Here is an 18,699-nt window from a genome sequence, read left to right on the forward strand (position 1 = left end):
AAGAAAATCAACCTTCTTCTGGTGGCATCTGACTCAGATGATGAAAATGAACATGCGTCAGTCCGCACTGCTTTGGCTTGTTATCAAGTAGAACCCATCATCCGCATGGAAGCATGTCCTCTGGAATGGTGGTTGAAGCATGAAGGGACATATGAATCTTTAGCGCATCTGGCACGTAAATATCTTGCAACACCAGCTACAAGAGTGCCATGTGAATGCCTGTTCTCACTTTCCGGTGACATTGTAAACAAGAAGCAGGCAGCAGCATCTCCTGCAAATTGTAACCAACCTTGTTTGTCTGAGAGATTGGCTGACCAAGAAGTAGGACTGAGTGGACTTGTAGGCTCTAAAGTTTTACATTGTTTTATTTTGAATGCAGGTTTTTTTATACTTAATTCTACGTTTGTAAGTTCAACTTTAATGATAAAGAGATTGCACTACAGTACTTGTATGAAGTGAATTGAAAGAAATATTTTTTTGTTTTTACAGTGCAAATATTTGTAATAAAAAATAAATATAAAATGAGCACTGTACACTTTGTATTCTGTGTTGTAATTTAAATTGATATATTTGAAAATGTAGTAAACATCCAAAATATTTAAAATAAATGGTATTCTATTGTTGTTTAACAGCGTGATTAATCGAGATTAATTTTTTTAATTGCTTGACAGCCCTAAGTGTAATACGAGCATTTCAATTAGAAAGGCATTTTCCTTCACTCTCCTTTTCAAAGGACTAACAGGGTTTCATTTAAGTGATATAATGACATAAACTGAGACAACCCCTAGTTCAGATGAGTCTTGGAGCATAAGAATGATGTTTAGGGACCTTTCTTCCAAGCCTCATGGGATCCACAGGTTGTGTCAATCTATATCATCATGTCGTTTAAATTAAACCTAGTTAGATGTGTGAAGGAACAACCGTTGTACTAATATCACAGTCCAAATATTTAGTTCAAAAATGGCATATAACCATTAATGAATAGCATCTCACAGGAAAAAACTGCTTTTACTAGTTTGATTTTTGGGATAGGCAAACTAGTTTAATCCATCGTATTAACACAAACGAGAATATACAGAACGGAAGTCATCAATTTAGTCTACTATTATTTGCTTCAGTTAACTGAAGAAAAGTTTGGAACTCAAAACTCCATATATTCTAATTAAAATGACATCAATCATAACTGGCCGAAGAAGTCTGATATGAGCAGGGAAGACAGACCGTGGGATTAAAAGGAAGGAAAACACTAGAGATAATCTAATCACATGGGAAGGTTAGTAAAGATAGCAATAGTGTTAATGAATGGATTACTATATTGTAGAGTTTGCCATTGAACAAGCTGTGTGTGCTATTAAATAGTTATGTTAAAATGGATATTTACAATAAAAATATTAAGATGTTTGCTAAAAATTGAAAAGAAATTATAACTCTACTGTAAGAAAACACCTGTGAGGGAAAATGAACAAATCAATTATAAATGAGATTGGGTGGAATGAACATCTTCCTTTTGTATAACAATAGAACAAAGAGAGTGATCATGCTTTTTCACAACATTATGTCTCGGTCAGACTTTAAATTAGAACCCCTACAGAAGAGGTGCACTATCTATTAATCATTATTAATGACATTGTTAATGGATAAAGTTTGAATGTAGATAAATGCATATTCCTCCTGCATTGACTATCCAGTGTCTGACACTAGCTATTCATAAACGTTTACAATTGTGGAGATCTATATTTAAAGGTGATTGGCCAAGTTTTTTCAAGTTTGTTCACTTTTTCATTTTATGACTTTTAGTATAAAGATTAACTTCTGCTTTATTTAGTTTTATCAAACCCCCTTCTTTCATGATTTTTAAAATAGCGGCTATTTTCCCTCTCCCCCACAACTTGCCCATCTTATGGAAAAACATTAGTGAGAGGGATTTAAACTCTTCCTCCTCCTGTCCTTACTAGTATTGCAAACCAAGCAGATAGCTTTTATCATATTATCTTTACCCATACATATTTATATATTGCTACACTGTTTTGCTAAATGTGCCTCCCAGTTCAGAGAGAGTGGGAGAGGAATAATTCATGAACAAGGAGCAGTTTAGATCATAACACAGTGATAAATATGTCCACGGACTTTGTGATGTCACTATTTCACAGAAAACAAAATTACATGAGATGCTGAGGCTAATGAGGGTACCCAAAAAGCAAATTTCAAGGAGGAATAAAAGACAGACAAAAAGTTTTGTTTGTATATATCAGTACACATACGCACGCACACACACACACCTTAACATATATGCTAACTGGAGTACTCAAAATATTCAAAAAGCTTTGTAGGTCACCTTTAAAAAGCTTTATTTGGAATGGCTAGGTACTAGAGAGAGCAGCTGGAGGTTTGAGCAATTGCTAGTAATAAAGTGTGAAGATTAGAAGCCAGGTATAACAGATGTGATTGAGCAAACTCTACTGAGAGACAAGCAGAAGGCTTCAAAGAGGGAAAAACAGAGTTTAAAACTTTCAGCAAGACAGGAAGACATCATTCAAAGTGGAATATAGACTGAGTGCCAAAGGAATCATAGTAGGGCTAGATTCACAAAGGTACTTAGGTGCCTAAATGCCTCTGTAGGCATCTCAGTCCTACTATTAGGCAGCACTGATGTTCACCAAACCACTTCTCAGCTACCACATAACCCTGTAGGTGCCCAAGTCCTTATAGGCCCTTAAATCCTGATATTTCCCCCACAGTTAATGAGCTGCGTGGAGCCCTACCTCATGCCTAAGCTCTGGGAGGACTCTCAAACTAGGCATTCCCCTACTTCTCTTCTGAGCAGGGCCTGAGCCAGTCGGCATGTTCAGCACACACCTAACCTGCACAAAAGACAGCTGTGGCACACAGGAATTTTGAGGGTTGGCTGGCTTGCATGTATGTGTATCAAAATACCCAACAGCCTGGGAAGTTAGAGCACTCACCTGCAGGATCACCACAAGGGGGGAGCAGAAGGAGCAGAGCCCCTACTGTGCTCCTGACCCATTCAGTAGGATTTTGTCCCCCGGCTGTAGTGGTGCTGCTGTTGCAGCCTCAGAGGCAGTGTGGTGCAGTGCTGATGGGTCTCCTCTCCCTGCCCATAGAGAACAGGAGCAGAGGAGACACTCAAGCTGCTACTGCTGCTGGCTAGTGGGGGTGGTGCAGCCTCTCCGGGGCAGCCTGCACACTGCCTGTAGGAAAGTGGGGATGCCGACGAGTCAGATCTGGTTCTGAGGGCATCTTGTGGGGGCATGCCAAGGAGCTGGCTCTGGGGGTGCCATGGGGGAGGGGCAGTGGTGGCCTGGGGAAAGGCACTGCCACTGCCAGGCCTGTTATAATGCGCAGCCTGTACAGGTCCCATAGGACCCTGACCTCTGGCGCCAGAGCTGATACTATTCAGTAAAATTTTGGGAAACATTTGGTATGGTTTTTAGACTTCACCCCTCCTGGTTGAGAACCTAAGTGGCTGCTGCTCACCTGGGCTGTGGGAGACTGCATTAAAGTCCATGCCCCAACCTCAGCATGTCTCCCACCTCCCAGGTGAGTGCCCTAATCACTGGGCTATTGTCTACCAAGGGGAACATGGATCCCTCTCTCATTTATCACAAAAAAGGACTGTCCTGGCTTAAGGGCCTAACACCAGGAGGGGCTTATGGCTAAGAATCCTGTGTGCCTTCCTCTGGTCTGTCAGTTAAGTACCTATGACCCAATCAGGTTAGATACCTAAGTCCCTTTGTGGCACTGGGCCCTGAGTCTCACGCTTCTCCTCAGTATTTCACTCCTATTGGGTTAAGCAGCTCCCCACTTAGCTTGCTGGCTTCTGAGAATCATTTTTGCCTACCTCTCTCCATCCGATGCCTGGGGAGACTAAGTGCCTAATTTGGGTCTATTGTGTATTTGGTTCTCGTGGTAATAGAATCTTGTGTTGCTATGGCAACTGAGTTAGATTATTAGGGGATGGCCCAGCCAGTTTTGGCTGGCTGTTGGTTAGTTCTGTGTGTAGCAATAAATGGCTGCTCCAAGGTTTACAGCTCTCTGTGTCTCCAGTTGTTGGTGTCACTAGGCATCACCCTAGGTAACTCGGGGGGAGGGGGGGTGGAAGACCATGAGAGTCGATGAAGCCCCCCTGCTCTAGGCCAAAGAGAACCAAAGCCCCTGCATGTTAAACTTTACTAACCTCACAGGCCAGCAGCTGGGAAGCGGTAGTGATAAGGGAAACCTACATGCTTCTAGCTGAAGGACAAGATTACTTGCAGAAAGGAACAGTGCGAACAAGCTGCACAGCCAAGGTCGTTTAATGTAACTACTGCAGAGGGAGGAAGGAGGAGAAGGGGGGGAGGCAGTGAAGGGAAAAAAAAGAATAAAAAGGAAAAACTGCTTGTCTCAGTGTGCTTGATTTGAGACATGCTGGTCTCCTAGTGCCTATTCAGAGCTCTTGAATAAACTTTGTCTGCTTCTCCACCCTGGTGTGTTCATTGGCGCGAAGCACACCGGGCAACAAACCCCGCTGTTTCCCCCTCGGGCCCTCTGTGCCGGCAACAGTTTTAGCGTCCCTGGGTGGGCTCGAGGTTGAAATTTAGCCTTGCCCGGATCCCTCCCGGCAGCCGACGGATTGCGGCGACGACCGACGCCTAGCGCACACCAGTGACTTCATCGGGGGCCTCGGCGGAGACGCGGTTTGATTGACCCCGGAGGGCACAACGGTGCAACGCGCTCGGATAGTGGAGAAGCGGTTGTGGGCAACGGTGAGGAACCGTTCCCTTGGATAAGGTAGGAACAGTCCAGTGGTGTGGAATTTTGCCTGTTAGGACCTGGGGACGCCTAGGCCATGGGGCAGGGACAAAGTACGACAGGCAGGGCACGGTGTACGCCCTTAGAATGCATTCTAGCAAATTGGAAAGTGTTTGAGGCAACTCCAATAACTAAAAGTAGATTAAAAAGGTTCTGTACAGTAGACTGGCCTCAATATCAGCTAGAGGACCAGGAAAGGTGGCCACCGGAAGGATCACTTAATTATAACACGATCCTTCAATTACTCCTGTTTTGTCAGCGAACGGGTAAATGGAACGAACATATGCATGCGCAATTGTTTATGGCTTTACGAAATAGAACAGAACGAGTTAACTGGAAAAATATAGCTAGCAAGCTCAGTCCAAAGATAAGATGCTGGCCCCATCCAAGGACATTGTTCACAGCTAAGACTTGGCTGACAGCCAAGAAAAGGGGGGCCTGAATGTGCCCAAGCAACTATGAGATCTGCAAAACACTGCCAGGCATTAATGAAATGTGTTAGGTTTCTTTTCTCACCAATAAAAGAAGTGCTAACCAAAGACCCTAGCAGCCCTGCCATTCATTGAAACAAGGAGACTGAGCCTACGTAAAGTCCATCAACGAAAGACTGCTTTGGCTCCACACTGGAAAGGCCCTTTCCCAGTCCTGTTAACCACCAACACCGCTGTGAAGTGCCAAGGACTGCCTACCTGGACCCATGCTTCTCACTGTAAAAAGACCCCTCCACCTCGGGAGGACTCTCCGACTGATGATAAGCCTATTTCTCCTTCTAGCTCTGCTGTGCCTTCTGGACAGCAGGAAAAAAAAAAGACAAGGTGAAGTGCTAGTAACCTCTCCCTTGTCCACTGACAGACCTACTGTGCCTCTGGATTTTTCTAGAAGAAGCAAAACCATTACAGGGTGATGTGCTAGTAACCTCTCCCCTGTATGATGCTGAACCACACTGTTTCAGGAAAAGAGAAGAAGGAACACTTGCTTCATTGAAACCACAAAGTCCAGGGATTCCTGACTACAAAAGACATTAAGAACTGACCCTGGTGAAGAAACAAAGAATTATACGCTGGCAGGGAGGCTCTTACCCAGCTTATGAGTAAATATTTTCTAACCTCTGGACTTAGACTCATAGCATCTCAGGTACAGGCTGAATGTCTGCTCTGCCAAAAGAATAACCCTCGACCGGGAGTGTCAGTACCACCAGCCACTCTGGAACCTACCCCAGGCCTGGGATTGGTTTGACAAATAGATTTTACTGAGTTCCTCCGGACCCAAGGGTTCAGATACTTCCTCGTCTTGGTGGATCGATTCAGCGGATGGCCCGAAGCCTTCCCATGCCGTAACAACACAGCCAAAACGGTGGCCCTCAAATTTGTCAAGGAGATCATTCCCTGCTTCGGGCTCCCCCAGTGGATTGAATCTGACAACGGAACACACTTCACGTCACAAGTCGTTCAAAAGATATCGGATGCCCTACAGATCCCCTGGAAGCTCCACACACCATGGCGACCGCAGGCCAGTGGGATAGTGGAGCGTACAAATCAGACTCATAGGCCTGGTCTACACTAGGAGGTTATGTCGAATTTAGCAGCGTTAAATCGAATTAACCCTGCACCCGTCCACACAACGAAGCTATTTAGTTCGACATAGAGGTCTCTTAAATTCGATTTCTGTACTCCTCCCCAACGAGGGGAGTAGCACTAAATTCGACATGGCCATGTCGAATTAGGGTAGGAGTGGATGGAAATCGACGCTAATAGCTCCGGGAGCTATCCCACAGTACACCACTCTGTTGACGCTCTGGACAGCAGTCCAAGCTCGGATGCTCTGACCAGCCACACAGGAAAAGCCCCGGGAAAATTTGAATTCCTTTTCCTGTCTGGGCAGTTTGAATCTCATTTCCTGTTTGGACATCGTGGCAAGCTCATCAGCACTGGCAACGATGCAGAGCTCTCCAGCAGAGGTGACCATGCAATCTCAGAATAGAAAGAGGGCCCCAGCATGGACTGATCGGGAAGTCTTGGATCTGATCGCTGTGTGGGGCGATGAGTCCGTGCTTTCGGAGCTGCGATCAAAAAGACGGAACGCAAAGATCTACGAGAAGATCTCAAAAGCCATGACAGAGAGAGGATACAGCCGGGATGCAACGCAGTGCCGCGTGAAAATCAAGGAGCTGAGACAAGGGTACCAGAAGACCAAAGAGGCAAACAGATGCTCCGGATCCCAGCCCCAGACATGCCGTTTCTACGAGGCACTGCATTACATTCTAGGTGCGGCCGCCACCACTACCCCACCACTGACCGTGGACTCTGAGGATGGGATATTGTCGACGGCCGCTTCCTCTGAGATGTTAGAGAACGGGGAAGATGAGGAAGGAGATGAGGAGGACGAGGCAGTCGACAGCGCTTACAACGCTGATTTCCCCGACAGCCAGGATCTGTTCATCACCCTCACAGAGATCCCCTACCAACCGTCCCCAGGCATTAACCCAGAGCCAGAATCAGGGGAAGGATCAGTCGGTAAGTGTTTAAAACATGTAAACATTTATTTTGAACAAAACAGGAATATTAGCAATATTAACAATGGGTTTTTCATGATTAGTTTGCCCTAGGCGCTTAACGTTTTAGTCCTTGGCAGTGCAACTACTGCAAAAGAATCTAACAATGTCCGGATTATCATGATTAGTTTGCCCTAGGCGCTCTACTTTTTAGTCCTTGCCAGTGCAGCTACTGGAAAACAAGGTCTATATGTCAGGGGATAGAGCTGAAATCCTCATGGGACATCTCCACGAAGCTCTCCTGGAGGTAATTGGAAAGCCTTTGCATGAGGTTCCTGGGGAGAGTGGCCTTATTGTGTCCTCCGTGGTAGGAAACTTTTCCGCGCCAGGCTATCATCAAGTACTCTGGGATCATTGCCTTGCAGAGCATGGCGGCATATGGCCCTGGTTTTTGCTGGCTTTCACGCAGCATGCGGTCTTTCTCTGTCCCAGAAATCCTCAGCACAGTGATGTCGCTCATGGTGACCTGCTTAGAATTAGGAGAATGTTACTGTTGGGACTGCTTGCCTGTTCCATTACAGAACTGTAACCGGCATTTTACAGCCATGCGGTGGAGGCGGGAGAGGGGCAGCATACAGGGATCTTTCCCGGGGACAGCCACGAGGGGGTGGGACAGGGGCAGAGTTCATGCTTGCCGGATTGCCGGCAGCAGGAACTGGCCAACGCTAGGAGCATTGCTTTGTACGTGAAAGGAGGGCACTGCTATAATTTAAGTTTTAAGCAGCCAAAAGTCTATGGCTTACCATGTCAGCCTGCTACCCGAATTCCGCTGTCCTGCCCCGCTTGTCTGATCTCCACTGCAAGCCCCCAGGCACTGAATGCGAAGGCCGAAAATTCGACCTTGTCCTGAGTGCGCATGTGATAGTTACTGTGCATGGTCTTGTTCACAGAGAAAGACTATGTTCATTGTTCACAAAAAATTATCTTTGTGAGGAATTCACTCCCTTTTTCCCATCCCACAGCTGCGACTGTCTCCCGACCTACCCTGGCATCCCCCTCCCAGAGGCTGGCGCAGATTAGGCGGAGAAAGAAAAGGACACGGGACGACATGTTCTCAGAACTTATGGGCTGCTCCCGAGCCAAGGCGGCCCAGCAGACCCAGTGGAGGGAGAACATGTCGCAAATCCATCGATCACACATAGAACGGGAGGAGAGGTGGCGGCAGGAAGACCAGCAGGCGACTCAAACGCTGCTTGGACTAATGAGGGAGCAAACGGACACGCTCCGGCGCCTTGTGGATGTTCTGCAGGACCGGAGGCAGGAGGACAGAGCCCCGCTGCAGTCTATCTCTAACCACCCTCCCCCGCCACAAAGTCCCATACCCCCCTCACCCAAAGTCCCAAGAAGGAGGGGCGGCAGGGGCCGTGAAAACTGTCACTCCACCACTGCAGACTGCTCAAGTACCAGAAGGCTCTCATTCCCCAAAATTTGATAAGTCCTTTCCTTCCCGCCTCACCCAAGCCCCCAGCCCAGTTTCATCCCCTAACTGTGTAGTTGCTAATAAAAAATACATTTCTGTTAATTACTGTTTCCATCATGTTCTTTTAGAGGAGAGTGTGTTTGAAGGGGGGGAAGGGGGTTGGTAATTGGACAGGACAGTCACCTTTACCAGGGTACAGACAGGGGGGCAGGTTCAGCAGCAGGTCACACACACATTGCAGTCACTAGGCACCCTGGTCAGTCTTGGAGGTGGTTTTCATGTTCTGTGGGCGGGGGGGGGGGGGCTATGTGAGTTTGTGGTGGGGGAGGGCGGTTAGAGATCTTATGCAGCAATCCTTTCCATCACTACGCCCGCTCCCCACCACAGTCTGCGTCCTAGTTTCAACACTTTACCGCAAAACCCGTAATAAAGAAAACGGAGTTCATTAACAAAGTTCCATTTATTTTATTTTTAAACGTGTGTTGGAAGGGGGTGGGGACGGGGTGAACGGGGTATGTAGCTGGAGAGGATAGTCAACATAAACTGGGTAAAGAAACGGGGGCAGGTTCAGCTTCTCTTTAAACAAAGTTAATAGTCACAGGTTACCCTGCTCACTGAGGAACCTAGCTTTCAAAGCCTCCCGGATGCACAGCGCGTCCCGCTGGGCTCTTCTAATCACACATCAGTCTGGCTGGGCGTAATCAGCAGCCAGGCTATTTGCCTCAACCTCCCACCCCGCCATAAAGGTCTCCCCCTTGCTCTCACAGAGATTGTGGAGCACACAGCAATCTGCAATAACAGTGGGGATATTGGTTTCGCTGAGATCACAGCGAGTCAGTAAGCTTCTCCATCTCCCCTTGAGACGTCCAAAACACACTCCACCACCATTCTGCACTTGCTCAGATGGTAGTTGAACAGTTCTTTTTCAGTGTCCAGGGCGCCTGTATAGGGCTTCATGAGCCAGGACATTAGCGGGTAGGCTGGGTCCGCAAGGACCACTATAGGCATCTCCACATTCCCAACAGTTATTTTGTGGTCCGGGAAGTAAATACCTTCCTGCAGCCGTCTAAACAGACCAGAGTTCCTGAAAACACGAGCGTCATGAACCTTGCCCAGCCATCCGACGTTGATGTTGGTAAAACGTCCCCTATGGTCCACCAGTGCTTGCAGCACCATTGAAAAGTAGCCCTTTCGGTTAATGTACTGGCTGGCCTGGTGGTCCGGTCCCAGGATAGGGATGTGAGTTCCATCTATAGCCCCACCGCAGTTTGGGAATCCCATAGCGGCAAAGCCATCTATGATGACCTGCACGTTTCCAAGGGTCACTACCTTTGACAGCAGTAGCTCAACGATTGCGTTGGCTACTTGCATCACAGCAACCCCCACGGTAGATTTGCCCACGCCAAAGTGGTTCGCGACTGACCGGTAGCTGTCTGCCATTGCAAGCTTCCAGAGGGCTATGGCCACTCGCTTCTGGACAGTCAGGGCTGCTCGCATCCGGGTGTCCTTGCGCTTCAGGGCAGGGGACAGCAGCTCACAAAGTTCCAGGAAAGTTCCCTTCCACATCCGAAAGTTTCGCAGCCACTGTGATTCATCCCAGACCTGCAGCACTATGCGGTCCCACCAGTCCGTGCTTGTTTCCCGGGCCCAGAATCGCCATTCCACAGCATCAACATGACCCATTGCTACCATGATGTTCACGGCGCTGGGTCCCGTGCTTTGTGAGAGGTCTGTGCCACTCTCAGACTTCATGTCCTCACCGCGCTGCCGTAGCCTCCTCACCCGATTTCTCAGCATCTGCCTCTGGAAAAAGTGGACGATAAGGTGCGAGGTGTTGACAACGGCCATAACTGCAGCGATGGTCGCAGCGGGCTCCATGCTCGCAGTGCTGTGGCGTCCGCGCTGTCACTCACCAGAAAAGTGTGCGAACTGATTGCCCGCCGGCGCTTTCAGGGAGGAAAGGCGGGAGTGACGGTTGGATGACGACAGTTACCCAAAACCACCCTCGACACATTTTTTTCCCCAGCAGGCATTGGGGGCTCGACCCAGAATTCCAATGGGCAGCGGGGACTGCGGGAACTGTGGGATAGCTGCCCACAGTGCACCGCTTCCAATGTCGATGCTTGCCCCATTAGTGTGGACTCACAAAGTCGAATTACTGTCCTTAGTGTGGATACACACGTTCGACTTTCTAATATCAATTCCACATATTCGATTTAAGTAAAATCGAACTAGTCTCGTAGTGTAGACATACCCTTAAGCGACACCTCTCAAAAGTCTGTCAGGAGGCTTCTCTTAGATGGCCTGATGCTTTGCCCCTCGTTTTGCTCCGCATCCGCGCTCTCCCTAAGGGCAGATTAGGGCTCAGTCCCTTCGAGATTATGTTTGGAAGGGCATGGCCTCTGAACGGTACACCGGTTCTGGCAAGGGAGTGGGAAATGGGGTATGGTTTCTTATCTCAGTACATGTGCTCTCTGTCTGCTGTTCTTTCTTCTCTCCACAGGTACACCAAAGATTCACAGCCTCTTCCGCTGGATGCCCCGATCCACTCCTTGAAGCCAGGTGATTCCGTACTCGTTCGGACCTGGAAGGATGAGCCTCTCCAAGAGCGGAGGAAGGGACCCCACACCATCCTGTTGGTTTCCCATACAGCAGCAAAGGTCGAAGGACACAAGAACTGGATTCATCACTCCCGTCTGAAGGCAATGCCCGCTCCTGAACAGTGGACCATCCAGCCTGCTGAAAAAACTTCCAGCGACGATCTGGGACTTAAACTGTTATTTAAGCGACAATAAGGTTTGCTGGGAATGCCTTGTGCTCCCTTTGGACAGACGCAGCGCACTCTCTGCGAGAACTCTGAGCATTGGTTGTGTTTGTTTTCAGGTGGCCAGCCTAACCTATTGGCCTGGTCCCTTTTGTTTCTAATCTGTCTGCTGTTGGTAATTATTCTTTTGTGGGCATTTGGGGAATTGTAATTACAGCATGGGTTCAGGTCCAAGGTCTGCCACCATGCTGCTTTGTGCCATGGGAGCATTCCTCTCGTTAACTCCCGTTTCCCCCCAAGCACATGCGGGATGGGGAGGAATCCCTAACAACTTGGAAACAAACACGTATGAGGCCCTGAAGGTTGCCTTTGCCCGGGAATTCAATCTCTCCAATTGTTGAATATGTTCCCAAATCCCTCACCATTCGGCAGGGCTACCCTGGAGAGCCATTCCCCAAAATTGGTCCGACACCTGTCAGCTCTGGCTGGCGTGGAACTCTTCTAAGCTTGGGGACGAAGCAGTAAAACAAAACTGCACCATAGAAGCCCCCTTTAGCCTGCTAGGAAATGACACCTGGAGGCCATTTACTAATGCTACCACCATTCCACAAGCCATTAAATTAGCCTCATCCCCTGTGGGCCTGTTATGTTACCAAGAATCTAAGCAAAACAACACCGGCACCCTTCCCTGGTGGTTTGCCGGCAACAGTACCTGCGAATACTACCTGTCCCCTGATGCTAACACCAGTATGCCCCTGTATAATGCCACAGGTCACCGGGTGGGCGACGTGCCCCGAACCTTTTCACAATACACGGCAAGCCTAAGTAAAAGCGGCAACAATTCCATGTTAGGGAATGGCCGAATGTATTATATATGTGGCCACAGCGCCTATAAGACACTGCCCAACTGCTGGTATGGTAGCTGTTACCTAGGGTTTCTGGCCCCTCCTCTGCGAGTTCTCCCCCAGGCCCCAAGTGGCCGTCCCCGATGGCGCCGGTCTCTATATGCCACCCCTGAACCTATTAGCGAAGGAGATCGACTTGGTATGATTCTCCTCCCGTCCTATGGCATGGGACGACTGGCCCAGCTCTATAAAAGGCTCTCTGTATTCCTTACCTAGTTTGCCAATGACACCCTGGCCATAGAAAAAGGCATAAGCTCTGAGCTGTACCAGCTTCGATTGCAAAATCTGCAAAATCGCCAGGCCCTGGATTATGTCCTGGCCTCCCAGGGCGGAGCATGTGCCCTTATCGGTAATGAATGCTGCACATATGTCCCAAATAACGCAGCGGACATTAACAAGCACATCCTGTCCTCTGAACAGGCCTTCAATCAGTGGAAGGCCCAGGAACAGGAACCCACTCTATTTGATACCCTCTGGAGCTGGCTCCCTAGCCTAGGGGGCTTGGGAGGTGGTCTTGTCCGCCTCCTGCTTACTGGTCTCGTACTTTGTTTTATCACCCTAGCTCTCTTCTCATGCCTAAAATGTTTAATGGTTAAAGTATGTACCACCTCTAGAAGTCAAGACACCTCCTTTTTCCCTTTAATCAATGATCCTAAGACCATGGCCTTAAATCACATTTTGTCCTCAAATTATGAGAAAACTCAAGGCGGTGCCTTTTGAGTGTTCTCAAAGGAGGGAGTTTTTGTTGGTGTCACTAGGCATCACCCTAGGTAACTCGGGGGGGTGGAAGACCATGAGAGTCGATGAAGCCCCCCCGCTCTAGGCCAAAGTGAACCAAAGCCCCTGCATGTTAAACTTTACTAACCTCACAGGCCAGCAGCTGGGAAGCGGTAGTGATAAGGGAAACCTACATGCTTCTAGCTGAAGGACAAGATTACTTGCAGAAAGGAACAGTGCGAACAAGCTGCACAGCCAAGGTCGTTTAATGTAACTACTGCAGAAGGAGGAAGGGGGAGGAAGGAGGGGAGGTAGGGAAGGAAAAAAAAAGAATAAAAAGGAAAAACTGCTTGTCTCAGTGTGCTTGATTTGAGACATGCTGGTCTCCTAGTGCCTATTCAGAGCTCTTGAATAAACTTTGTCTGCTTCTCCACCCTGGTGTGTTCATTGGCGTGAAGCACACCGGGCAACGAACCCCGCTGTTGCCCCCTCGGGCCCTCTGTGCCGGCAACACAGTGATTTCTTCCTAAAACTGTTGCCCCCAAGGATATAACAACGTGGCGACGAGGGTGGGATATCTGTGCTGTCCCAGCAACAGAAGGAAGTAGAAGTTAAGGTACAAAAAAAAACAACAAACAAACCTTGTTTGCTGCTGGAAGGGGCTGAGAACTGGCTTGTTTGCACTGACTGTGCAAACTGAAACTAAAATCATGGCTACACTTACAGGGCCACTGGAACCTTTTGAGGAGACTATAGTGCAGTGGCATGTATATACTGAGCATTTTGAGCTTTTTGTTATTGCAAATGACATTACAGAAGAGAAGAAGGTGCCAATATTCTTAAGTGTTGTAGGGGCTAAGACCTACTCCCTGCTACGCAGCTTACTGCACCCTGTTAAGCCAGAGACTAAATCTTACAGTGACATTGTGGAAATCCTGGGGTCCCATTTTTCTCCAAAACCACTGGTAATTGCTGAAAGATATAGGTTCCACAAAAGAGACCAGAAAGAAGACGAAACAGTTGTACAATTTGTAGCAACTTTGAGAAAGCTTGCAGAACACTGTGAATTTAAGGAGATACTAAATGATGCCCTACGTGACAGGTTAGTGTGTGGCCTGCACAGTGATGCTATATGGAAGTGTCTACTGACAGAGGCTCAGCTTACCTTACAGAAGGCTGTTGACATTGCAGTCTCCATGGAACTGGCTACAAAGGAGGCACAATCCATCGGTGCATCCCCTAGGGTGCATAAGGTGTCACAAGAACCTACCCACAAAACTGTGGGGAGTTAGGATTGTTACCGCTGTGGTAAGCCGGGTCACCCTGCATCAAAATGCTGGTGTAAGGACCTGTGTCGACACTGTGGCAAAAAGGGACATATTGCGTGTGCCTGTAAACAAAAGAAAAAGAGGCCTGTGGTATGGCCGACCAAAAAGGGAAATCTGCATACCCTAGAGCAGACCCAAGATGACCAAGGAGATACCTCCTCACAAGAAGAAGAGCCACTCCACATTTTGTCTTTGGCAGTGGGCTCACATGAATACTAGGTAACCCCGTTGTTGGACGGCAAACCTATACGCATGGAACTGGACACCGGTGCAGCTGTTTCGCTCGTCTCATAGACTGTTTATAAAGAAAAGCTACAGCATCTTCCTCTTAAAGCAACTAAAACAGTGCTGAAGACATATACGGGAGAAGCTGTGCCCATGTCGGGTGCTACTGATGTTAAGGTGGAGCTCAATGGACAGGCTGCTAAATTGCCACTGTTTGTGGTGAGAGGTAATTACCCAGCCTTAATGGGTAGGTCTTGGCTTAGGAAGATCCAGCTGAATTGAGCAGAAGTGCACCGAGTGACTGAAGAAGAAACCGGTCTGACCACTATACTAAGGAAACATGCTGCTGTTTTTGGAGAGGATCTGGGAAGTATGAAGAGAATCACTGTGACATTGAACATTAAACCTGACAGTCAACCAAAATATCTGAAAGCCAGAATGGTGCCATATGCCATCAGGCCGAAGGTTGAAGCGGACCTGGAGCGCCTGGTCACAAATGGAGTCCTAATACCAGTTACCCATAGCCCATGGGCAACTCCTGTTGTTCCAATAGTGAAGAAAGATGGCTCCCTCCGGATTTGTGGTGATTTTAAAGTCACTGTCAACCCAGTGTTGTGTGCAGAGCAATACCCGCTTCCCCGCATCGATGACCTCTTCGCAGGCCTGGCTGGGGGACAAAAGTTCAGTAAGATTGATCTGAGTCAAGCGTATTTACAGATGCACGTTGATGAAAAGTCCCAAGAGCTGTTGACTATTGTGAGGCATAAGGGGCTTTATCTATACTGTCGCCTACCCTTCGAAATAATATCTGCTCCCGCCCTGTTCCAGAGGGCTATAGACCAGATCTTGTGTGGCTTGCCAGGAGTCCAGTACTATCTGGATGACATCCTGGTCACTGGAAGGAATGAGGAGGATCGCCTAAAGAATTTAGAGGCTACCCTACAGAGACTGGAAGAGTATGGACTGCGAGTCCGCAAAGACAAGTGTGAATTCTTCCAGCCCTCTGTTGAATATTTGGGACACATCATTGATGCTACAGGTCTTCGTAAGGCCCTGCCAAAGTTAAGGCTATTGTGGAGGCTCCCCCTCCTCGAAATGTTAGCCAGCTTCGCTCGTTTCTAGGACTATTGAGCTATTATGGAAAGTTCATCTCACACTTAGCCACACTGCTAAAACAACTTCATGAACTCCTTGGGCAGAACAAGGCCTGGAACTGGACTGAAGCCTGTGATGCTGCATTTAACAAAGCTAAGGATGCACTGCTAAATTCTGAAGTTCTGACGCACTTTGATCCATCCTTACCCCTACAGTTGGCTTGCGATGCGTCCCCTTATGGAGTGGGAGCAGTCGTGTCACACATTATGCCTTCAGAAGAAGAGAGACCTATTGCTTTTGCTTCACGCACTCTAAGCAAAGCAGAAACTAACTATGCCCAAATCGAACTTGAGGCATTGGGAATCGTTTTCGGAATTCGGAAGTTTCATCAGTACCTGTTCGGATGGAAGTTTACTCTTCTCACAGACCATCGACCTCTGACTTCAATTTTTGGACCCCACACAGGCATTCCTCCATTAGCCGCTAGTCGTATGCAACGGTGGGCATTGTTGCTTTCCACGCACACATATGAAATCAAATATTGGAAATCCACTCTGCACGGCAATGCGGATGGTCTCTCAAGGCTGCCTTTGCCAGTCAACCGTCGAGATATTGCCCAGAAGGAAATCTTTTACTTTGAACAGGTAGAGAATACACCCATCACCGCTATTCAGGTAAAGAAGGCAACTTGAGTTGACCCAGTATTATCCCAGATTATGCACAGAACATCTCGACGAACCTCTCTGGTCTCACCCGACCTTGTTACCTACATGTCCAGGAGGACGGAGTTATCAATCCAATCTGGTTGTTTGTTGTGGGGGAGACGTGTCATTATCCCACCACCACTGAGATCACAGATGTTAGAACAGCTCCATTCCGGTCACTGTGGAATAGTGCACATGAAATTGCACGAAGCTATTTTTGGTGGCCTGGATTGGACAGTGCTATTGAAGAGAAGGTAAGAGCTTGTATGTCATGTCAGGGTGTGAGGAATGCACCCCAGTGGGCACCCCTACATCCATTGGACTGGCCTGAAAACCCATGGCAACGTATTCACGTTGACTTCGCTGGCCCCCTTGAAGGAAGCATGTTCTTGGTGGTGGTAGATGCCCATTCTAAATGGCCAGAAGTCTCTATAATGCAGTCCACTACTGCAGAGAGTACTATCCAAAAACTACGAGGACTCTTTAGTCGTTTCGGTCTCCCAGAACAACTTGTGAGTGACAACAGACCGCAGTTCATCTCTCAGAAGTTTCAAAAGTTTATGAAGGCAAATGGGATACACCACATCACTTCAGCACCATATCATCCATCCACCAGTGGATTAGCTGAAAGTTTTGTGCAGACAATGAAACAAGCTTTGAAATCGGCAAGGGGACAATTATCCATTCAAAAGCGTCTGGACACCTTCTTACTGTCCTACAGAAACACACCTCATGCTATGACCAAGGCATCCCCGGCCTTTCTAATGATGGGACGACAACTGCACACTTGCTTTGATCTGCTGAAACCTTCTGAACCCCGACAAATTGTGCAACGTCAGCAGCAAGATCAAGTCATCAGGCGTGCACCCAGAGCAAAAGACCGAACCTTTAGCCCGGGACAGCCGGTTTTGGCTCAGAATTATACTTCTGGAGCTAAATGGGTCCCTGCCACTGTCATTGCTCAAATGGGACCTGTTTCCTACACAGTCCGGACTGCAGAGGATCTCACCTGGCAGCGACATGTAGATCAGCTGCTGCCAGGTCATACCAGTCCTCAGGATACATCTTCAGTTGAGTTGGCTGACTTCACCACCTCTGGTGAGACACCGAATCAAGAGTCAAAAAGGGGCAGAGATACCCCTTTGCCCGGCATGAGCTGATACCCCATCCTCACCCATTTGCCCTACGAACCCTGAGCCCATTTAAATTAAATTTAAATTAATGGAGATATCCTATCTCCTAGAACTGGAAGGGACCTTGAAAGGTCATCAAGTCCAGCCCCCTGCCTTCACTAGCAGGACCAAGTACTGATTTTGCCCCAGATCCCTAAGTGGCCCCCTCAAGGATTGAACTCACAACCCTGGGTTTAGCAGGCCAATGCTCAAACCACTGAGCTATCCCTCCCCCTACGCCCATGCCCAAGACACTTTCGGGTGCAACAACACCAGAAGTCTGCCGTAATCCACCTAGAGACAGAAGGCCTCCTCATCGGCTGGATCTTTAGCTAGGGCGAACCCACACTTACGGGGCAAAATAATCCCCGGGGTTTAGCCGGGAATGGAGGCAGTCTACCCTCCTTCTCTAGTTTAGTGTTTGTTTTATTTAGGGGACATTCTTATTAAGGGGGGAGGAATATGTTGTGTATTTGGTTGTCGTGGTAATAGAATCTTGTGTTGCTATGGCAACTGAGTTAGATTATTAGGGGATAGCCCAGCCAGTTTTGGCTGGCTGTTGGTTAGTTCTGTGTGTAGCAATAAATGGCTGCTCCAAGGTTTACAGCTCTCTGTGTCTCCAGTGATTTCTTCCTAAAACTGTAGCCCCCAAGGATATAACAGGGTCTGTCAATTCCACTTGGCAGCAGAGCACCTAGGAGTTAGGCATTGCAACAGCTTTTCACTAATGCAACTTCCTTTGTTTTGAAGCTATGCGAGGACCTGGTTCCAATGAGCAGCTGAATTGCTGTGTCTCATTGCTAATAATAAGGGGGGTAAAACTGAGGTAAGTTTTAAGAGTTTATCTCACCCCAGGAGCTGGAAGTGAGTAACAAACAGAAGTTCCTGACTGAATTCAAAGAGGAAGAAGAACAGACAGGATCCAACAAGTCAAGAAACATCATTTATTTAAGAAAGAAAGAAAGAAAGAAAGAAAGAAAGAAAGAAAGAAAGAAAGAAAGAAAGAAAG

The 18,699-nt window shown here is 47.9% G+C and overlaps 1 protein-coding gene across 1 annotated transcript in view; it reads right to left on the minus strand.

The window, feature by feature from the left end:
- GABBR2 (gamma-aminobutyric acid type B receptor subunit 2) overlaps positions 1 to 18,699 on the minus strand; it is an 860,826-nt gene that overhangs the window by 544,070 nt on the left and 298,057 nt on the right. The window lies entirely within an intron of this gene.

Source organism: Terrapene carolina, unplaced genomic scaffold (assembly GCF_002925995.2).
Source record: "Terrapene carolina triunguis isolate 2854851 unplaced genomic scaffold, T_m_triunguis-2.0 Scaffold613, whole genome shotgun sequence".
NCBI classification, from domain to species: domain Eukaryota; kingdom Metazoa; phylum Chordata; order Testudines; family Emydidae; genus Terrapene; species Terrapene triunguis.